The sequence below is a fragment of the Manis pentadactyla genome, chromosome 16 (genome assembly GCF_030020395.1).
Source record: "Manis pentadactyla isolate mManPen7 chromosome 16, mManPen7.hap1, whole genome shotgun sequence".
In the NCBI taxonomy this organism is placed as follows: Eukaryota; Metazoa; Chordata; class Mammalia; order Pholidota; family Manidae; genus Manis; species Manis pentadactyla.
This window is the reverse complement of record NC_080034.1, coordinates 8,892,186-8,916,385: the sequence shown is the minus strand read 5'-3', so window position 1 is coordinate 8,916,385 and position 24,200 is coordinate 8,892,186. Positions and strand designations below refer to the sequence as shown.

General features: G+C 39.6%; 1 protein-coding gene across 2 annotated transcripts in view; it reads right to left on the bottom strand.

The window, feature by feature from the left end:
• The window catches only part of LOC130681330 (visual system homeobox 1-like), a 167,178-nt gene that overhangs the window by 97,215 nt on the left and 45,763 nt on the right, over positions 1 to 24,200 (bottom strand). The window contains exon 3 of one of the 2 annotated variants that reach the window (XR_008994397.1): positions 1,607 to 1,704. The gene's annotated coding sequence lies outside the window, so the exon portion shown is untranslated. Of the gene's footprint in view, positions 1 to 1,606; positions 1,705 to 10,158; positions 10,535 to 24,200 lie in introns of those variants that run through there. The other variant, XR_008994398.1, reaches the window with a different exon arrangement.

Here is a 24,200-nt window from a genome sequence, read left to right as displayed (position 1 = left end):
GGAGACCTTCTCTGACCTGATAGGAATTTTTCACGATGTTATTTATCACCTTAATGAACTTTATCTTCTTTATCATTTGAAATTGACCTCATATACAAACCCTTCCAGATTATGGAAAAAAGGGGAACACTATCCTACTCATTTGATAAAATCGGCTTCACTGTAATAGAAAAACGTTACAAGGGCAGCACAAGAATGAGAAGTCAGACGACTTCCCCATGGTCACACATTAAGATGCAGCCGAGCCAAGACCCAATTCCAAATTTGCTGAAGCCTCATACCATGCTTTCCCTGAATTCTTACCCTTATTCTCTGTGGGGTGTTTTCAAAGTAGCATATTAGGTTGATTTTATGATGAATAGTCTGTAAATACCAGGGCTTTCATACAGAGATTTAAGCTGCAACAAAGAAAGTTGGGGAAGACAGACTGTCTGCAAATATTGGAGGGCTGTCAGGCAGGAAAGGGGGAGGACGTTTCTATCTTAAAACACAAGGCACAATTAGGATCAAAGTTTGGCATTTAGAAGGAGGGGAACCGGGTCATCCCAAGAAAAATATTTCTAAGTAAGCCACCCAGGAATGAAATAACTGCCTAGCATGGTCTTGAACTGTCTAAATGAAGAAGTAGTCCTTAACCCATCAGAAAACCATCTATTCTAGCTGCTGAAGACAAAATCCTTCGGACCAAATGTTCTTTAGGTTCTTTTTCAAATCTAAGTTCCCAGGAATTTAGCACTAAGTGACTTTCTCCCCTGTTAGTCATTTATCTCTGCAAATACTCCCCCATACCATATTTCCTTGCAATCTGTTTAGAATTAAAGAAACGATTTCTAATTGAAACCTTAATTCCATGATTTTATTTCAAGTAGAGATAATTTATCAAAAACTGAGCTTAAGGAATACATATTTTCTATTCTCATAGTAGTTAGAATTGGGTCATAAATCAATTAACTCATAGTGTAGAATGGAGTGAAATACGAAATTCAGTGTTGGCAGTGTGCAATGGAGACTTGCCTGATCATAATCCATAAGAAGTAGGTCAGGCAGATATCACTCAGTTGGAGATTCCAGCAGCCAGAGGAGGCATGGTTTGCTCAAGGTCGTGGAGCTAATAAGTGGTCACACAGCTAATATATGGTCCTGGACTTTTTAATGCTCTTTAGTGACTCCTTGAATAAATATTAAACTTTTCACAGGAGAATATGCTTCAAGAGAAACTTCTGACTTCTAATGAGAGCATTTTCTAAGGGTTATGAGTCTAAACTGCGAGTTATTACTTACACAATAAAACTCACTTTCCCCTACTTGGCTTATTAATATCTTGCTTAAAAAATAGATGCTCTCCTCTTCCATGAGGTTTCTTTTTCTCACGAAGAAAAAGGATGCTCTATATAGTTACATATTTTCCAAAAGCAAAACATTCTAAATCACAGGATTTTACCTCATGCCCCTCTACAAAAGATACTGAAGTTCATGTTAAGTACTTGTCAAGAAAAATTATTGAATCCAAGGTGCTAAAGTAATTAAATCCCTACTTTTTTACATTGTAATGTCACTATGTAACAGTACTTACAAGTTTTGTGCTCTCACAGGGTTTCCACTTTACCTTACTGTATTTGAGTTGAATTCCTGTCCGCTGCACCAGAGAAAAGAGTGGAATGCGGCTCCAATGGCTGGCGGATGTCGTTCATAACATCTCTGGGCCTGCAGTAATAATAGGAGGTTTGGTTAACTTCTGATTTAGAAAATTCTAGAGATATGATTTGAAAAGGCACAGGATGGAGCGGTGAGGACACTGGGCATGTGCCAGTGAGCATGACTGCTGTACGTGAAGGGAATGATCTAATAGAGAAAGGGTGGTCCAGGGGATGAGAGCTGTATTTTCTCCCCTGGGACCTTTCGTCTCTGCTGCTTACTCAGGGGTCCTTTGGTCATTTTTAAACACACAAGTGAAGATGAAGACAGTGTGGAGGAGAGGCCGAGCCAAAGATCAAGCCTCTGCTGCTGCTCTTGGGGCCTGTCTTTCGAGTCAGCTAAGTTCGCAGAAGTGTTCTTTGGGCCTTAAGTCTGTGAAGGGTTTAAGAACCAGCAACCCCAACAAGCTACTTAGACAGATTCCAACCGACGTAATTATCAAGAACTGAGTGTAAGAGATTAGTGCTGAGAGGGCTCTTGCTCTTAAGTTTGCAGCAGGTGTTTACACGGGAACTAGGAGGAGGGGAGTGAGTTCTTTGTGTTTGTGCGGAGAAGCAACATAGCCTCTCTGCTCTCCTTGTCTCTCCAGGTAAAGCCCGAGCAGAAATTAGCATGTCTTATTCTTTAGGGGAGGAATTTTGGTGAATCAAGGAGCAAACATAATGCATATGTTAGATTGTCTTTACCCAGATATTTTATAAAATTTCTATAATTTCTAAACATTCTTGACCATTTTTATAGTCTACTCTATTTATGTATTTAAATTGAATTTATATTTTAACAACTGCAAATTCATATGCAATAGAAGAAATAATACAGAGAGATCTCGAGTTTCCCCCAAAGACAGCGTCTTGCAAAACTCCATGGTACAATATCACAAGAGGATATTAACACTGACACTGTCAGGATACACAGCACTTCCACCATCACAGAGGTCACACCCGTTGCCCTTTTATAGACATACCCATTTCCTTCCTACCCCACATCCTCCCTGGTCCCTGGAAAACGCTTCTGTGTTCTTCCTTTCTGTAATTTTGTCATTTTCAAGAATTTTATGCAAATGGAATCATATGTTATGAAACCTTTGGTATTGGCATTTTCACTCTGTCATTCTCTGGGAATTCATCCAGACTTGTGTGTGAATCAGTAGTCCATTCCTTTTTATTGTTGAATAATACTCTTGACCATTTCATCATTCACCTGTGGAAAAGCATCTGGACTGACTACAGGTTTTGACCATCATGGACAAGCTTTTGTACGAACCTAACTTGTATCTTCCTTTTTATTTGTTACTTTAGCTATAGGTTTGTCAATTTTATTGATCTTTTCAAGCTCTTTGATACACTTACTTACTCAATTGCTTTTCTATTTTCAATTCCAGTAATTTCTGCTTTTACCTATATTACTTTTGCTTTCTCATGTTTTTCTAGGCTCTTAAGGTGGGAGCTTAAATGACTTGAGACTTTTGGTTTTTTTAATATTGTTACTTAGTGCTATAAATTTTTGTTTCAGCATGGCTTTAGCTATGTCCCACAAATTTTTATATGTTGTACTTTAATTTTCATTCAATGTAGCTTTAAAAATATTTCCTACAGACTTCCTCTTTTACCCATGCATTATTTACAAATGTGTTGTTTAGTTTGTAAGTGTTTGGAGATTTTATTTTTAATCTGTTATTTTGTACAGTATACCCACTGTGGCTGAGAATCTACTTTGTATGATTTCAGTTACTTACCATTTGTTTTTATTTTTTATGGCCCAGGATATAGATATTGTCATTATTAACATACATTCTGTGGGCACTTAAAAATAATGTGTATTTGGTTGTTGGGTGGAGTATTCCATAAATGTTGATTAGACTGTGCTGGGCAATGAGGTTGTGGAATAATATCCTTGCTGATTTAGTTGTTCAGTTAATTGTTGAGAGGGAGGGTTGATGTTTCCTACTATAATTATGGATTATCTATTTCCCCCTTCAGTTTGATCAGTTTTTGCTTCACAGATTTTCCAGTTTTTTTGTTTGTCTGTTGGGTGTCTACAAATTTAAGGTTTTTACATCTTCTTGGTAGATTGAACTCTTTCATCATTAAATCATACCCCTGTGTCTGGTAGTTTTCTTTGCTCTGATGTTTACTTTATCTGATACTAACAAAGCAACTTCTGATTTCCTTGGTTAATATTTGTGCAATACATAGTTCCCCCTTTTTTAAATTTCAATCTGTCTATATTGTTACATTTGAAGTAAGTTTCATGTAAGCAGCTCATAGTTGAGTCATATTTTTAAATCTCCTCTGCCAATTTCTTTTAATTGGTGTATTGAGACTATATTTAATATAATTATTAGTATGTTAGGATTTGTCATTTTATTATTTCATTTTCTCTCTTCAATTTCTCTGCTTATTTTCTTCTTTTTCCTATGGATTATTTGAACATAGTTTAGATTCCATTTTGATTTATCTGCAGTGTTTCTGCGGGCATCTCTTTGTATAGCCTTTTCAGTCATTGCTGTAGGTATTACATTTTATACACACAAATGTCATAGTCTGCTGGTATCACCATTTTACTAGTTCACGTGAGACACAGAAATCTAACTTCTCTTTGCATCGCTTTACTCTCCCCCATTTATAATAAAACTCTCTTAAATATTTCCTGTAAATACACTTAAAACCATACCACACAATTTTATAATTATTGCTTCAAGTGTCAACCATAATTTAAAAGCTTAAGAGAAGAAGAGTTTGTTTTGCCCATGCTTTTGTTCACTGTCTTTCCTTCCTGATATTTTAAGGTTCCTTCTTTTATAATTTCCTATTTACAGAATTCCTTTTAGCTTTTCTTCTAGGGTGAGTCTGCTGGAACAAATTCTCTTAGTTTCCCTTCAGTTCCTTTACTTGAGAATGTCTTCATTTCTACTTCATTACTGAAGGATATTTTCACTGGGGATAAGATTCTGTGTTGAGTTTTCTGCTTCAGTCCTTGAAAAATGCCATGCTATTTTATTTTGGCCTCTGTGATTTCTGATGAGAAATCTGCTGTTACTGTAATTGTTTCTCCCCTATAGGGAGGATGTGATTTTTCTCTGGCTGTCTTCAAAATTTTTTTCCTGTCTTTAGTTTTTAGAACTTTAATTATGATATGCCTTGGGGTAGGCTTTTTTTCAGTTTATCCTGTTCAAACTGTAGTTTTATGTCTTCTCCAAAATTTATGAAGTTTTCACCCATTATTTTTTGAGTAATTTTTCAGTTTTGCCCTCATTGTCCTTATTCCAAGCCTCTGGTGACATCAACAGTAGATTTTTAAAATTTGTTTGCTATAGTTCCACAGGTCCATGAGGTTATATTCATTGTTTTTTCAGACTGTTTCCTGTTGTTCAGACTGAAAAATTTCTATTATTTTGTCTCCCAGTTCACCATTTCTTTCCTTTGTTCCCTTCACTTGGCTGTTGAGTCCTTCACTGAACTTTTTATTTTCTACTTGCTATTACATTTTTCACTTTTAAATTTCCAGTTGCTTCTTCTTTACATCTTGTTTCTTTGCTAGACTTTCCTTTTCTTTCCTCAGGCATTCTGTTTTTCCATTTGTTCAAAGTATGTTTGCATTTGCTTATGGAAACATTTTTATGATGGCTGCTTTAAAATAGTTTCCAAATTAGTCTAACATCTCCATCATCTCAGTGTTGGCATCTATGAGTTGTTTTTTCATTTTCTTTTTTTTTTAATCATTTCATTTTCATTTTTCATTTTAAGTTTGAGATCTTCCTGGTTCTTGGTATGATGAGTAATTTTTGATTGAAATCTGGACACTTAACTATTATAAGACTTTAGATCTATTTGAGCATGGGGAGGGAGAGATGGTGCCTTGTTAATGACAGGTGGAAGTGGAGGTGGAGGTTCTCCACTCAGCTTCTCTTGAGGCCATAATGGGGGGCTTCTCATTACTGCCGGGAGTTAGTGGGAGCTCTGACTTGCCACATAATCTCCACTGAAACCATAATGGCAGTGACTTCATGACTGACCACTGGGCAGTGGTGAAATTCTTAACTCTGCATTAGGCCTCTTCTGAGACCATCCTAGTGGAAGTCGGGTGGCATCTTGTTACTGTTGGGTGTGACTGAAGTCTAAGACCTCCACATGGTTTCCACCAAGACCACAGGTCGGGGAACTGTTATTGACTAGCTGGGATAAACGTCCTTGCTTCCTACTTAGCCTTCTTGGACACCCAAGTAAGGGTGTTTAGGTGTCTCCTAACAGTAGTGGAAAGGTAGAAGTCTAGGTTCCCCATTTGGCATTTGATGGTGTGGGTGGGAGTAGGGTCATTATTTTTCCTGTTGTGTTTGGCAGGAATAGAGCAGTTATTATAAAAAAGTTTTCTGTCTTGCTAGGCTGCCCTTTACTGGCCTTTTGTTGAAGCTCTCCCCAAACCCTCCCTCCTGCCCCACACCCACTGACATCTCTGGGTTGCTGGATTCTTTAGCTCCAAATCTAGGATATATGAAGCAAAAAGAAAACCCAGGGAGCTTACCACCATATTGTTCCTTGGGTCCTGAGGCTCTGAGACAGTCTGACAAGCTCTCTACCCATTTCCCAGTCTTCTTATGTTTGTTTTAGTGCCCAGCGTTTTAGGTGAAATTAGTAGAAGGAATAGGGAGAAGTATATCTACTCCATTTTCCTGGCCATTCTTTCACATTTCTAAAAAAATTTTACTTTCACAATATTTTGTAATTTTAACTTATACATATTGTATCTGAGATTCTTGGAGTCCTAAATAATTTTCCCCTGATGACTTTCACTCATTCCCATTTGTCTCTTAAGTTGGGTTATTTTTTTAAGCTAAAGCTAGGACTTACATCGAAGATGTTTATCTCCTTAGAGGATTTTCTTTTGCTTCTGCTACATGCCAAGATGTGCTGTCTGGGATCGCTCTAGCATTTTCATCCAGTCCATAATACATTTCAGTTTATTTACTCTCAGGTTCAGCTGTTCCTCATTTCTTTGTCTTGAGGCTTAGTCTCCTGACTGCAGTACGGATAGGGCATCTTTTCTTTTTATATAGAACTCCCTTCCTCCTATGTGCCTAAGTGTGTGTGTACATGTGCATATGGATCTGTGCTCAGGTTTGAGTTCATGAATTCTTCTTAGAGGTTGGGAACTACCTTGAAGGGTTTCCTTAGATTCTTTGAGCCTAGAAATTCAATAAAATCATGTTTCATGGGATCCAGTTCCTTTAGAAAAAGTTACACTGCCAGAAACAACCCTTTTCTTTCCCCCCTTTTTCAAACAAACAACCTCACTCAAATTCATTCTCAAAAGTACATTGAGAACATCTCACAACACTAGAGCTGCTTCTCCCAAACTTTTTTCTGTGGAAATTTAGTGACATGTGATATAAATGTCAATAAGTTTTCCTCAAAAATATGTTTTATGGTAAAAAAAATTGGAGTAAATTATGTATACTATACCTACTGTTCTTTGGAGTACATAGTGCATATTATCATGTTAAAGATGCTGAGAATTGATACAGTAAATAAAGCTTTTAAATTGTGATTAACCCTGCATTTCTCCAACTAATTTCTATGTGGAATCCCACATTTTTTAATCTACCTACCTCCTCTATGTTTAGAAGTATCTACTCACATTTCATAGGACAGTAGAGTTGCACGTAACACTTTGCTTAAGGCTGAAGCAGAGTCTCTGCTTAGAAGCGGTGCCTTTGGAGCCAGAGCACATGGGTTATAGCCCTGGCATTGCCCAGCTGTAACACACTGGATGAGGGCATAACCCGTTTGAGCCTGTTTCTTTCTTTATAATGATATTGCAGGAAATGATTTCTGGAGTGTTTTCCAGCTCTCTCATTATCTTCCCGCCATCAGCAGAGCCACCAGGGCCTCCCCTCAGAGTGTCGGGGCGAGTGTCTTCGAGCGGTGGTGGAAGGGTGCGCTCACTGCTTCCCAGGCTTACAGGGCTCCTCGCCTCCCCAGCACCCGCCTCTCGTGCTCGGGGAGGACCTGCCTTTAAGGCGACTGATGCCGATAACGCGACTGTGATGAGCAGAACCCAGCAGGGATTGTTCCTTCCCTGCCTGTGTTCACAAGGTGGACAGACTGATCTTGAAAGACAGGAATTTTAGTTCCTATTCTGTTTTCCTAGATTGATTGTCTCAGAGTGAAAAGAGCATGGAATCTGAAGCCAGAAGACTGGGTTTGGGGCCAGTTGAATGATCTTGGGTCCCTATTGGAGCCTATCTGAGACTTGGTTTTACCTCTTTAAAGCAGTGGTGAGATGAGAACTGCTCCATCTAAGTTACAGAGCCTGGTGCGGATCCAGGGTGAAGACAAACCGGGAGCAGTGCTGTTGGGGGGCAAGATCTTTGCAAATGGAAGGTGTTGGGAAAGGTGAATAATGAGTTTTGTGACTGAGGTTACTTGCGGTTTACAGAACAGTAGTTTGAAACCGTAACTAGAAGTGCACATGCTGAGGCTATTTATGAAAAGAGAAAAGAAAAAAACTTCAGGAGATAACAAAGTTTAAATATTCAATTCCAGACTTTGTCCCTGCCTTCCTTCTCCTGTTGCCTTTTTATATAAGAACGAAAAACATAGGAACATAATTAAAAAGAAACAGTCATGGGGCTTGCTTGGTAAATACAGATTTCATAAAAGATGGGGCCAATTTAAGTCGACATATTCATATGCCAGAGTTTATTTTCAATCAAAAACCCCCTTAGTCTTATTCAACTCAGAAAAATGAAAATTGATAACCTAGAAGTGAAAATCTGTATATCCGCCTGCTTAGTCATTCACACTTAGTCTCATAAGTCATTCAGCTGTGATTCCTTTGTGAATGCATATAATCCTTTGCCAATGAATTAATGAATAAATTCTTTTAGGTGGGTTCCTTTGAGAATGGATTTTTGTGCATATAGCTTATTAAACCATTGTTAATATCTACGATTTTACCATATTAATGAAAGCACCAAACTTATGCCCTTACAATGAGGAGGGAAAGGTACAAGATTATTATTTCCATATTCAATAATCTTTCTTTCAAAAGTGTCATGCTGCAATATTCTTTCTCATGAAAGTAATGAGTGATACAAATCCACTCCATCAAGCTGTTGGGAACCTGGCTTGGTGGGCAAAGGAACTCCTGAAATCCTCATAATTGTCACTGCTTTTTGCCATTTTCTCCATTTTAAGAAATAGGACTAAGGCAAAATAAAGAGAACCCAGCCTAAAAGGATGTGAGTCCCAGCAGGGAACATTTCACATTGATGTGATTTGAAATGATGGCTGAAAAACTCCGATTAGTGGGGCTCCAGGACAAACAGCCGAGCAACCTCGCCCTGGGTGGCGGGCTCAGCTTTGCCGCAGCACAGGGCGTAGGGCGTCGGGATGAGGATGGGCGTGTCCTCTCCCCATGCCACACCCCGTTCCATCCTGGGCTCCCAGGTATTTCAGCTGAATATCCAGGTTCTAAAATATCTCCCTACGGCCTCGAATATTCCATCTTCTCTCTTTGCCTGCCTAATTCTCACCTAGCCCCCCCGCTTAGATGTCAGCCAGACCTTGTGGCCCGAGTCAGGCCCCCTTCTCTGGCCTCTCAGTCACCTGTCACCATACAGAGCACCTCTTCAAGGTGATTCAGTTTCCCTTATGTTTCTCTTTACTTGTCCCCTTGATTCGCACCCAAACACAACTAGCATCGTCCAGGGGAACTTTGTTCTAACCTATGCTGTCCAGTATGTAGCCACTAGTCATATGTGGCTATTAAACAGAAAATATGGCCAGTGTGACTGAGAAGCTGAGTTAAATTTTATTTCACTCTAATTATTCATATTTATTTAAATTATTTAAATTTATATTTCACAGTATATAAGAAGTGTATATATATAAATTACAAATGTTTTATTTAAGTTTTTTATTCAAGTTATTTAAATAGCCACATGGTGGCTTACTGGACAGTAAGCTTCTTAACAACAGGGATCACACCTTATTCACCTTTAGATTTACAGTACTAGAGGACAGAATCCAGAACTTTCTGTGTACTTACAAAATACCTGTTGACAATTGAATGAATGTCAATGTCTAGCCTTATTTTACGATCACGTTTTATTTGATCGCCAAGACTCAGAAACATGATACTGGAGCTTAAATTATGGTTCTATCACCTAATATTTATGTGAAGGGTGACTTAGTTTCTCTCTGCTCCAGTTTCCTCATCTTGAAAATGAGTTAGCAATAGTATCTGCAACCTAGGGTTGTAATGAGCATTAAGTAAATATAATAATTAATTAATGTAATGCATACATTTATTAGTGCTGGGTGCAGTGGCTGGCAGGTAGTCGAGTTCTGCTACATACTAGCTTTCATTTATTGATTTCACAGCATTGTCTTTTATTGAGAGAATAAATGAGAGAGAGAGAGAGAAAGAATAAAATGTAAAAAACTACTTTGGTAGAAAGTATTGAATTTTGTGAAAGATCATTTAAATTAAACACTTTAGGGATCTTTCTGCACACATTATTTTGAGTCCTTCACCGTCAATAGGGCTGTTACTCAGAGGTGTCCCAAATGGGACCGACCATAGTGCATGGTTGAGGTAGCACAACAAACAGTGGTAATAACATGGGTTAATTTTAGAATACAGATGAAGTGACAAATTTTAAGACAACAACCTTACTCTCTCTTATAATATAAAATTTAATTTAATGCAACTGTAGCAAAATGTATATTATGCAGAATGTCAGTAAGGAAGCTGACAGGAAGGACTTCCTCGGCAGCGGTCTCCCTCTGCTGCCGCCCTGAGCCGGCACGGCTGGCACCCAGGCTGGGTCTCTCCTCTGCAATGAGAAAATAAATCACATTCCTCTCTGGGTTTGACATCTTTTTCAATTCACAGTTGATGAGTGAAATTAAAAAAATGTCTTAACCCTGAAAACGATCTCCTTCCTTATATTCAGATTATTATTTTGATTTATTGATGTACGTGTCTCCCCTTGGGGAAGCAGAATCAGTCGGTAGCTCTTTGCTTTGGATACTCAGGACATACCCTCCCCATTTGGGGGGAACCTTAGGGTATTGCCATCCATTTTTTAGGATCAGAAAACTAAATCTCACAGAGATGTTACTTGCCAAAAGCTACATGGTTGATAGCAAATAATATAATTGGAAGTAGAGCCTGGGTTTTATGACTTCTAGTTTAATGAGTTTCCATTGAAGTCTGAGCAAAGAAGATACCAGAAGAAAAAGAAAGAAAGGATAGGAAGAGAAGTACCCATGAGCAGGCTCTATTTATACCAGTGGAAGTTAGCTTTTTATTAATCACAATGAGAATCTGATGTCAGGTACTGATCCTCTCCTCAGAGGAATGTATATAAAATGCTTTGCTGACAATTAGATAACAGAAGTCCCTGAAATTCAGTGACAGACCCTTATTTTAAAATGTTTAGTGTAGAAAGAATGTCGTTTCATTTTGAGGCATTAAAAATAATGCCTCAAAAATGTCCGCACACATAATAACTGATGTCATGAAACATCTGTTGAAAAAGGGCAAACCCTCACAGGTGAGGATAGATTCTGAACAGCTTTTATCATTATTTTCCAAAATGGTAATTACAGATAGTGCTGCTTCTCTTACTTTCCTCTTTGGTGTGGTCATGAAGACAAGCTATGAAACTAGAATATAATGCCTTTTTCTCCTTACTAAGGAAATATTATAGCATGTTCCTCCCTACCAGTAACCTTTGAAGTTAGGTAATGTTACCAATTATTACCAAGATGTATATATTTCAAAGGCATTTGCAGGAAGTAAAATACTCCAGTTCCAAGAAATAAATGTGGAAGGTATTTTAGCTCTTTGGTACTTTCAAGTTTATAAAATTGTACTACAAAAGAAGCAAAAATTACAGCATTATTTGAGATGCTTTAAATAATGCTATTTAAAATATTTTAGTAAGTTGCTAAAAGGAATAAAGAAATTGGGTTAAGTAGCCAGCCATCTCTTTAGCCATGGATATTAATGTTAAACATGAAATCCACTAACTGCAAGTTGCTGGGAGGGACAGTATAAAAATTTAAAGAGAAATTATGAAGGTTTTATTTCTGGTTTAAGATCTCATTTTTTTTTCCTCATTGGGAAAATGTGAAACCACTTCTTAGAACAGTAATTTTAAATTGTGTGACTGAAGAATTAAACAGACACAGGGAAATCATAATGAAGAAAAATATGCCTTCAATACCTCTTTAGAAAATACAGTAAGCCTTATATTTATTTCATATCTTCCAAAATATATAGGAAATAGCTCTAGGACAATTTGGATAAAATTTGTCTTATCTGTCATTGGAGGTGCTTTCTATTCATTTTAAAGGTACTGTCTTCTGAAGGGTCTTCTGAAGAATGTCATTTTCATTAATAAATTCAGACATCTTTCCTTGAAGAATAAGCCATTTTAATGCTGAGGGGGAAAGACTGAACGTTACCATGTGCTCTCACGCAAGCACGTTCCTGTATCAGTGCAGTGAGCGACCGACACTGCCCTTCCTTAGAAACAAATTATAATCAGCGTTGTCCACTACCTCTAAAGAAGGCCGTGGTCACTGTCTAACTCTCTTTTTACAGCCTGCTTTGATCCTAAGCAAACAACTTCCAAGTATACTCAGAAAAAAGATGGACTCACATGTGAAAATATCTGGTAGGGCTTTAATTTTAGAGGTTCCATTCCTGCAAGAGACTAGGGGGAAACCATATTACACCAGTTTTTCTCAGAATCTAATGCACTGGGTACAACTACTAGCTCAGTTCAACACCTGTTTGTTTAGCACTTTCTTTACTGCAGGCCCTGTGTGTGGTGCACGGATACGAAGATGAGTAAGACCAGACCCTCTGCCCTCAGGAACCTCACAGATGAAGGGCAAGAATGGACTTATATGGATGTGATTTTGATACAATATTTTGTAAAAAGTCAAAACTTTGAGGGATGTGTGCAAAGAGCATAGTGAGCACGAGAAGGCACTGAGCACCGTCTGGAGAGACAGGAATACTTAGAGAAAGGAAGCGTGTGTGAGACTGTCACATACATAAGGATCAGCAGGCACGGGGCGAGCTGCAGCACGGTACGCTTGGAGCTGTCGGGACCAGGAGCTATGTGGCTGGGGAGACAAGCAGACTCCATACCCCATCCCAAGGAGGACCGCATGTGTCATGCTAACTAAGGAGCCTGGACTTTATTCTATGTCTCTATCTGGTTATAAGAAAGGCCCAGGCCCAGGGCAGGGGGTCCAAGACAGTGGCATAGAAAGAGCCTCACTTCCCCCCACATACACACTGAATCTACACCATCACACCGAGCGGTCCCTCCTGAGGAAGAACTGAGTACCGAGTGAACGGCTTCCATGCGGTGGGGGAACAGAGAGACCACGTGAGAAATGGCCAGGGAGACAGAGATATGGTAACGGTGGGACTCTTGCCACCAGAGCAGCGGCCTGCAGTAGGGAGGGGTGTCACTATGGCTCCAGGCATAGATGCACCTGCCCTGAGGCACAGGGGAAAAAAAGGTTTAAAGGGAACCAGACTGAAGTAAAGGAAGCCAGGTTATGAAACTGGAGCAGGACTGGAGGTTCAGAGGAGTGCCATTGTTTACAGTCCTGCAGATACTGTAGTGTGGACAGGAGCATGGTCTGGACGCCTACACCTGCTGCAGACAGCCCCTGAGGCAGCCTCGCAGCCCTCACCCAAACATGCCCACCCAGACCTGGCAATCTTACCAAAGTGGCACCAGGGCGCAGGAACTCCCCATGCCCAATACCACTTTGGCTCCCAGTGCCCCCTTCCTCGACACCCCCCCACAGCACACATGGGACACCTCATGGTAACTACAGACCAAAAACCTGTAATAGATAAACAAGAAGGAGAGAAAGGAATCTGACCATAACACTAAAAACAGTCATCACACACAAGGGAAGGAAGCCAGAGAAGAAAGGGTCAGGAAACAAACAAACAAACAAAACAGAAAAACACTTAACAAAATGGCAGTAAGTACATACCCATCAATGATTACTTTAAGTGTAAATGGACTAAGGGCTCCAACCAAAAGACAGAAGGTGAATGAATAGTTAAAAAAAAAGAGACCATTTATATGCTACCTTCAAGAGACTTACCTCAGACCTACAGACGCACACAGAAAGGAGGTGAAGTGATAGAAAAAGATGTTCCATGCAAATGGAAGTGAAAAAAGAGTAATACTTAGATCAGACAAAACAGATTTTAAAACAAAGATTGTAACAAGATACAAAGAATGACATTAAATAATGGTAATGTGTTCAATCAAGCAAAGAAGATAACAATTGTAAATATCTATATACCCAAAAGAGGAGCACCAAAATATAACAGCAAATATTTACAGACATAAATGGAGACATGGACAGTAATACAATAACAGTAGGACTTCAGTACTGCGTTAGAAGTATATATAGCTTTCTCTATACATAGTGTATATATGTATATATTTATATAGTATATATATTTATATCATATATATATTTATATAGTATATATAGCTCTCTATATAATATATATTATAGTATTATATATAGCATATATATATATATATATATATAGTAGTATATGTAGTGTGTGTGTGTGTGTGTGTGTGTGTGTGTGTATACATAGCATATGTATTAGTAGTGTTATAATAGTAGTGGAACTTTAACACTCCCCTTCCATCAATGGATAGATCATCCAGACAGAAAATCAATACAGAAACAGTGGATTTGAATGACACATTAGACCAGATGGACTTAATACATATAGAAGATTCCATCAAAAATAGCAGAATACACATTATTCTCAAGAGCCCACGCAACACCCTCCAGGATAGACCACATGTTAGGACACAAAATAAGTCTCAACTAATTTAAGAAGACTGAAATCACATCAAGCATCTTTTCTGACCACAAAAGTATGAAACTTGAAATCAATCACAAGAATAAAACTGGATAAAACACAAACATGTGGTGGCTAAATAACATGACTCATAAATGAGTCAACAGAGAAATCATACAGGAAACCAAAAAACACTTGGAGAATAATGAAAATAGAAACACTATGGTTCAAAATCTTTGAGATGCAGCAAAAGCAGTTCCAAGAGGGAAGTTCATAGTGATATGGGTCCCACCCCAAGAAACAAGAAAACTCTCAATCTAAATGTTACCTAAAGGACCTAGAAGAGGAATAAAACCAAAGTTAGTAGGGGGAAGGAAAGAATAAGGCTCATAGCAGAAATAAATTAAAAACTAAAAAAATAACAAAAGATCAATTATACTAAGATCTGGTTCTGTGAAAAGATAAACAAATTGATAAACTTTTAGCCAGACTCATCAAGAAAGAGAGAGAACTTCAACCCCTCCCCCATGGTGACCACTAGTCACTTCTCAGTGTCTATGAGTCTACTGTTATCTTGTTCATTCTGCTTTACTTTGTATTTAGCTTCCACAAATGAGTGAAATCATATGGTACTTGTCTTTCTCTGCTTGGCTTACGTTACTGAGCATAATGCCCGCTAGATGCATCCATGCTGCTGAGGAGGAGAAAGGGGCACAAAAATTCCCAATCATAATGTAGTTGGTCATGGGAATGGTAGTACAGCACAAAGAATATAGTCAATGATTCTGTTACATCTTCCTATGTTGACAGATAGTAACTGCACTAGTGCGAGGGGAGGATTTAATAATATGGGTAACTGTTGAACCACTGTGCTGTACACATGAAACTAATATAAGATTGTATATCAACTATACTTCAATTTAAAATAAATAAACAGAAAAAAAAAGAAAAAAATGTAAACAAAAGAGAGAGAGAACTCAAAGTCAAAAATGAAAAGTTACAACCAACACCATAGAAATACCAAGAGATTACTATGAAAACTTACATGCCAGCAAATTGGATAGCCTAGAAGAAAGGGATAAATTCCAAGAAACATGCAATCTTTCAAGACTGAGTGAAGAAGAAACAGAAAATTTGAATAGATGAACCACTAGGAATGAAATGGAATTGGTAATAATAATTAAAAAAAACTCCGAACAAATAAAATACCAGGACCAGATGGCTGCACAGGTAAATTCTGCCAGACTATTCCAAAAAATTAAAGGGGAAGGAAAGCTTCAAAATTCGTTCTAAAAGAAAGGCCATCAGGACAGCATCAGGCCCTAGAAGCTCTGAAGAGCACCAGAAATCCAGGGAGATTTAAACCAGAAACGTCGCCTAACCATCAGGAGATGACAGTGGGTTAGTTTAAAATGTTAGTACATGAAAAGGCCCTGATCGGGAACAGGTGGGGCTGGAGGGGCGCCAGGAGAGTCTGAGCGGACCTGGGGTGTGGGAGAGACCAGTGTGGGTCACAGGAGTAGTCAGAGGCAATGTCTGGCATAGTTTCGGAAACTTGAGATTTTATCCTCATTTTGAGTAGTCTGCTTGAAAGTGACATTATGGTATAAATGCTAAAAAATCTTGTTAAAATGCAGATTCTGATTCAGCAGGTTTCATGTGGGACTTGAGGTTTCCAACAAGCCCCAGCAAGTGGTCTGGAAGCAACCCTGAGGACACTTATTCTGCTCCAGCCCTGCGGACTCAGGGGTGAGAGGGCAAACAGCCACCACTCCTGAGGAACAGGGCAGGGCAGCGGGGTCCGGTCAAGGTGCAGGAACATCCCGGAAGAGGGTGGGAAACGAACGTAGCTGAGTGCCTGAGGGCACAGTGCAAGGTCTTTGGACCTAAGTGTGGGGTTGGGTCAGATGAGGGGACGTACAGAACTTATGGAAAAGGTAGACAAGTAATGAGGGTGACCTGGCACCCTGACCTGTCCCTGCTGATGAGGGAGAAAGGACATGAGGAAGGGTGGGCTTACTCCTGACGCTCTCTAGGGCAAAAAGGACCATTGGTCCCATTTTAGCCTCCTGCGGAAGATTCGTGCCTGAGCCAACTGTTGTGGTGAGTCTGGGAGTGCTGTGTGCCAGGGCTTGGGCATCTCTCTGGGACCAGGAGGAGGTCTGGGGTCTCCCTGGGGTCCCTCTGATGGCAGGGTCCAGGCTGGGTGGCGGTGCAGCATTATCTGGGATGTGCAGAGCTCCAAGCGCCTATTCATGTTCCTCCATGGCCGGCTTTTTCCTGTCCTCAAAGCAACCAATGACTAGTCTCCTGTGTTCCCTTTCAGACTATTTTATACAAACAAAAGAATTCAGTGAGAATATAAAATATTTCAACAACACAATGAAAAAGCTTGATCGAATGGCTGTAAGAATATTACACTCAACAGCTACAGAGCACACATTCCACTCCTTCCAAGGGCCTAGAACACTGACACAAACTGACCCACACTGGGCCACGAAGCAAGTCTCAGCAAATGGAAAAAGATTGTTATTACGGAGACTATATTCTCTGACCAAATTATGATGATGTTAGAATTTAAGAACAGAGAATGTCTTGAAGGAATATAAAATATGTATTCTATCACTAAAATGTTAGTGATTATTGATAAAAACAGAGAAAAATTCTCTGTGTTTGAAATTTAAGAAACACAGTGCTCAATAACATGGTTAAAAGATATCATGATAAATCAGGAAATATTTAGAACTAAATGACATGGAAATACTTTCATTAAGACTGCTGGATACAGTGAAGGAAGTGCTCAGAGGAAAGGTTTAGCCTTAAATACTTGAATTAGGTAAGAAGAGAAAATATAAATTAATAATTTAATCGCTTATATTCAAAATTAAGAAAAACATTAACAAAATTAACCCAGAGAGAATGAAGAAAATAAAATAAAGAGAATGAATTAAATGAACTAGAATACCAACATGCAAATGGGAGGAGCAGAAAAGGCAGAGGTTCATTATTTGAACAGAGTACATTTAATCAACCTTTGGTGAATCCAAGGAAATAAAAAAAGAAGGCAAAAATTAGAAATAAAAAGAGGGGCACATCTATAGAAGCTGCAGAATAAAATAATAATCAGAAGATATTATAAACAGCACTGTTTTATAAAAAGAATTGGACGAATTCCTAGAAGAAACATAGTTTACTAAGGAAGAAATAAAAAATGTTAGCATTTGTTATCAATAAGACAACAGGCCCCAAAATGGGGTTGCTTATGCTAAGCCTCACATTACCCAAACTGAGGCTTCACTTGGAGTTTCAGCTGTCCCAGAAATGGAATCTTGAACCAGTCGGTCCAGAGGCCTGGTCAGCACTAGCCAGGTCATCTGCCTGACGGGCCCCTGCCACCCCCTAAAGGAAAGTAACTGCAATAAACAACTGCTTTGTTTCTAGTATAACTTGTCCTGCTCCCCACTGCCTAAGAAAGTCTTTCATTTTGCACGGCTCCTCTGAGCCCCTTTTTATCTGCTAGGTTGAATGCTGCCCAACTTGAATTAATTTTTGCTCAAATAAACTTAAAAATTTTAATATGCCTCAGTTCACCTTGTAACATATTCTTACATCCAATAATTAACTGACTCACTGTGAATAGTCTTCTTATTACAAATGTATAGGCACAGAATGTTTTATCAATACATTCTAGCGAATATTCAAAGAAGGCATGATTCCAATCTTATGCAAGCTGTTCCAGCGCACAGAGAAACAGGGAACACTTGAAACTTCATCCTAAGAGTTTAGATGTCATGATCTTGACATCAGACCTAATGAGGAAGGAATCAACCTACTTGAGAAGGAAAATCTAACTCAGGAACTTAGAAGGAAAAACCTTCAGCAAATATTAGCAACATGAGTCCTATGATGGATAAGTAGGTAGGTGGGGCAGGAGCGGACTGTGCCTTAGAAAGAAGAAGATTAAGAAGACAAGGGAAGAGAAAGATGTCAGAAGAGCAGAAGGAGAAGCTATCAGGAAAGCTGAAGGGTTGGTACCAAAAATAACTTCACTTCCTTTTCAACTTTGACACTCCTTGCTCTGACATTACAAGTGTGTGAAGGAAGTGATACCTCAAACTTTCAGTCTGCTTATTCAAATAGTCGTCAAGCTTTTTCTATGTACAAGTATACTAAGCTAGGAAATAAAAGTGTGCTCTGAGGATTCTGCAAAGAAGGCAAGTGGCATCTCCCCAAATCCCCTATAACACAGGGAACTAGGATAAAAAATGTTGGGACACAGACATTCTTGATAAAACTAGGTGACAGGGTATCCCTACAAAACTCAAGTTATGAACAAGTAATGACACATCTCTTAGCTATCAGCACCTGTCCAAGAGGAAGCAGAGAGAAGCCTGGAATGTCCCACAACCTGGTGACTTCAAAATTGCAAACAAGCATTTGCCTGGAAAACTGAGTGAGCCGGGCTGAGAACAGCTGCTGGAGCTGAGCTACCTGTGGGGGCCCTCAAGGGGCTTGAATAGTCTGAGACCCCTTCATTCTCAGAGGAACTGAGTACAGGTCTCCCCCAGAAGACGACTGGATGACAGTCCAAACTGACAAGAAACTGCTGAGAAGAGAATCTAAACTGAACAGGTCAGGGACAATAGAGATCAAAACCCCCCAGAGACCAGGTCAAAGTGGCCAGGAAGAAGAGAAACGGGGGACCTTAGAATTTAATGGTTCACATTGTTCAATACTTTACAAAACAACCAGAAGAGGGTGGCCGAGAGACGTTAATTTGGGAAAACTAAAGCCAAGCCTCCTTTATAAAAAGTTCAGAAAATCTAATTCTGTGTCAAAATGAGCAACAGAAAAGGACAGAATTCAAATCATATTCAAACTTATGGGGTAAAAAGAAGGAATAAGGAGTAGGCTCTCTATAGATAATAGATGAATATGAGATAGATATTCTTAAAAACTCAAAACTGTAACTTAGTATTTCAAAATGAGCTAAAAGATAGAAAATATGAAAAATAAATCAGAATGAAGAAACCTCAGTAATGAAGTGGTAGAGCTCAAGAAAGAATTAAATAAAAAAGAAAAAGTCATTTTAATCTATTAAGTAGACATATGATTCATGAGCAGATCTACACAGCAGGCAATGCCTTACAATAAATAGAAGATAAAGGAAGAAAAATGTAAAGATGAAAAAGGAAGACACCAGGGCCTGGGGACGGGGGGTTGCATGGCTGTGGAGTCACTGTCTGGGGGGCACCGGGTTTCAGTTCTGCAGGATGAGCCAAGCTCTGGAGAGGGACGGGGGTGACGACGGGACAGCGTGGACGTGCTTAATGCCCCCGAACTGTACGCGTAGAAGCGGTTAATATGGTGAACTTTATATCTCTATCTCTAGCTATGGAATCCATGAATAAGAAACCAAAGCAAGTTAGAAGAGGTATCTACTCTAATTTCATAATTCAAGAGGATTTCCAGGAAATAAAAATACTTAACATCACATCCTGAAAAGGCATACACCTGCGAACACTGGCCCAGAGCAAACAGCCGAGCAAGAGATCGAGTGACTCCCAAGGGGATCACTGGGCGCGTTGGTAACAAGGCCGCACCCAGAAAACCCAGGGACGTTCTTAAGATGCTGAAGGAAAGAAACCGTGAACCAGGGATTTTATATTCAACCAAACTGACTTAAGTGTAAAGGCAGAAACTGACCCCAATATGCAAGAACTTGGGGAAGACTGTTTCCGTGCGCCTTTCCTCGGTAATATACTGGAGAATGGGCTGCAGACAACCGGAGTGCCAGGGAGCCTGGCGGGGGGACGGAGGCTGAGCAGGACCTGTGTACTTGCACGGAGAGCAAAGGAAGGACGTAAGGAATAGAGTGTAACTGCAGCGGCTCTTTGTCCTGACAATATAGGTTCAGGATAATTCTCAGCAAGGAGGGGAGAATGGGAGGAGCATGTGAAAAACATTTAAAACAGGTTTTCAGTAATTGTACCAGTAGTGGTTTTGGTACTGTTATTTGGAAAATGTTTTGTGTGACATGCAAAAAACATTCATTCATCTCCATTTTCCTTGAGACCCAGGATTCTTGCTGTGGACAAAAGGAGATTTTAGATGAAAGACAGAGGAGTGTAAGTAAGTATGGAATTTGAATTGGAAGTATCACTGTGAACACATGAGATATTTTGTCCTTAAATAATAAAATGTACATATTTACATCTCTGGTTGCATATGTGTTTGTCACATATGTAATTATTTACATATTGTATTGTACATATAACTATGTAGATTATAGATATAATGGACCAAGCTACAAAAGTTATATACTCGATAAGAAAGAATAACAGATATAATAATACATATTATTAGATATTATTAGAGGCCCTTTCCTTGAAGTTTCCAAGCTCCTTACTTGTTCACGTAACTGCTTCTGAGGCTGCTGCCTTTATACACTTTGAAGTTCTCTTGTACACCTTCTGGTAGGTAGCCATCATTGCCTAGCTAACAATTCTTTATTTTAATTTTTATCAGCTCAAATGATTGGTGTGCTTGTCTCTACTTTTGTATGCTGGTCAATGGAGACAGTGGTTTGTACTGGAGACTGTGGGACAGAATCAAACGTTTACCTGCACACTGGTGAACTGCTGAAGGTTTCTGAGGGAGCTGATGATATTCTTAAAAACATTGTGTCAGAGAGTTAAATGTGGCTGGCTTGTTTAAGAGAGGGGACGCCGGGATGTAAGACACACCAGTAGGAGGTAAAAAGAATGATTCAGAGGGTTGGCGAGGAGATGAAAGGAGAGGAGAGAGCTGAGAAAAATCTAATAAAAGAATTAATAGGATTCAGGACTGCCCAGAGAGAGCAGCAAAGGAGATGCTAAAAATTTCAAGCCATAGCATTGCAACACCAGAAATGTTGATAATTTTAAGCCAAGGATACTGATAAAGATGTCAGCAGAAGGACCTGGTATTGGGAGAAAGATGACAGTGTAGGTCTTACGCATTTTGTGTTTTAAATGATAATGAGATATCTGGGTGAAAATATCTGGGAGACAGCTGAGTATAAAGGCCTGAAGTTCTGGGAGAGGCATTTTCATAGCTCTAAATTAAGACTAATTATTCAGTTAGTCCTTGGAAGCACATCAGTGAGTGTCTGCTCTGGGTGTTGGGATTTAGAGTTGACTCAGCACATACATGGTCTCTGCTGCAGGGGACACATGGCCGAGTGGGATACATCCGATTAACTCATTCTCTCCAACATCCTCCTTGTACAGCTGACACTGAGGGCCTCACTGGCTGCCCAAAGTTCCTTGAATTTAGTAACAAGAGAAGAAATTGAACTTGGGTTCTGCATTTTACCACCCCAGGATGCCTCTCTAGACACAGTAGGCATTTCATGCCGTCCCCCCCTACTCCCGCCCACTGAAGTGAAATCTCAGCTGGTTACTGAGATGACTTTTCAACAGGTGAGGGACTGCCTTTCCCTGGGAATTTTACTTCTAACAGACATCAAAACCTTACTCGACAGGAGGATGTCTTGGGGGTGGAATTTCTGACATCAGCCAAGTCCTGATAGCCTAAAGCTGTTCTACTTAAGAGAGTGTCTGCTTTCTCCGAGGTTTAAGCACTCCTCTACCTGTTCATTGGGCCATTCTTTTGGGTTCAAACCAAATAAAAGTGAATTAGTCAAATGGAGAAGTGCCTGAGTCCATCAGGACAGCTTTCAAATCTCTTTTTTCACCCATAAGCTAAATTTCTGCTGATAGGAAATGAGAGACATCTTGTAGTTAGTTGAGTATCTGGTCAACTAATTGTTTTCTTATTTTATCAAATATTGAAAATGTGATGCAAGGGAATAAAAAATATATTGGTGTGTTTGAAGGTACAGTCCAATACTCTTTCCCTGGCTGCTTAAGAGCACAGATGTCAACCTCTCTGTGCCTCAGTTTCTTCACCAGCGGTGTGGATATATAATATTAGCTACTTTTTATGGTGGTTGTTAATATATCTACAGTACTTAGGACAGTGTCTGGCCCCTAGTAAAGACTGTGTAAGTATTCATATCATCGATGTTGCAGAGTTTATTATATTCTACTACGTGACTTATTTGGTTATTCCTAATTTAGCTGTCTGGGCTCCTGTGCTGGGGGCTGAAGAGATGGAGGCTGTACTCTTAAGGACTTTCACTGTATTTGGAAGGGTAAGGTTTATGCCTATGAAGAGATAACCCTGAGTGAGCATAAGTACAAATGCTTACAGCATAATCAATGCTTGCTGGGAGGATGGAGGTGAGGGGCTTTAGTGACGGAGATTACACAGGACTACATCATTTGGAAAGCAGCTGTGTGTGTGGAAGGGACAGGTATTGAGGGTAGAGAGAAGTGAGGAGGGGGTTAAGCTTTTATGCAGCAGAAGTATTTTGATAATGAAAAGAGGAGGTCACTGGAGAAGAAGCAAAAAGACATTTGCGAGAGACGTCAGTCAAGAGGGCAGTCCCTGAATCTCTTTTGACATGAGGCTGTGCATCTGGGCGGAGTGACTGAGTTCTCAGGCCGAGGCAGCAGATGACGGAGCTACATACCCAAATAGCAAAACCAGGAGGCAGAAGCTGGCTGTGAGAGGATAAAATGCTTCACAGCTTTGCAGATTTGGTTGCTGGAGGATCGGATGAGACACTACTTGTAAATCACTTAGCACAATGCCTGGCACGGAGTCAGCACTCGATATATCCTCGCTACTACCAGCTTCCCACTCCAGAGCTTGCGCTGCAGTAATTTAAGGGCAATGCTAAGACAGGCTGACCACGAATGGATACAGAAATGTGCACACTATGTTTTCTAACGTTTGCTTGCACTTTTTCCTGAAATAAACAAAATATATTTTTGCTGCAAGATTTAACTTGAATTCTCACTGTGATTTTAGGTGTGATTAGAAAAACGGGGATAATACAACAGTCAGACCATAAGTGAGGACTTCCAAGAGGCCTTAGGGAGGCAAATTAGCCAACATTCTGTCTCCTTTTCCTCTGATTGCAAGTCTCCCTTAGAGTCATTTTTCTCTACCTAGAATAAAGAAAAAGGAAAATCCTGACAGTCGTTGGTTCAGAAACAGTTGATGGTATTGTTGAAACAGGCACGTTCATTATGTGCTGCAAAACTTGCTGAGAGCGCTGACAGCACTTACAGAACCATGTGGGGAACCCCCCAGGGGTCCTGCTGCATTCGAATCCTGTGCATACAGTGAAAGGAGTTTAATTTGTGAAAAATAAATTAAAAAATTTGTTGACTTTCGTTGTCTTCTTTCTCAACTCACTTCCTTGCATTTTACTTACAAAAGCATTTACTTAAATACTGCAGGAACACTGAAGGCAAACTTTGAGGATCCAGCTTCCGGCTCCTGGCTGCAAAGTGACACGCTGTGGGGAGGTGTAAAGGAGCAGGCGATGAATGCTATTTGTTTTAAGATGTTTTCATTGAGAGCTGGTATCCTTTTAAAACAACATTACATCAACCATGTGTTTGTTTTTTTCACACTGTCAAAGTAAACTGAGATTCTAGACTCAAAAAATCCTAGCTCCTGAGAGGTGGCCTGGCAACTGAACCCTTTACAGATGGGGACACTGAGGGGTC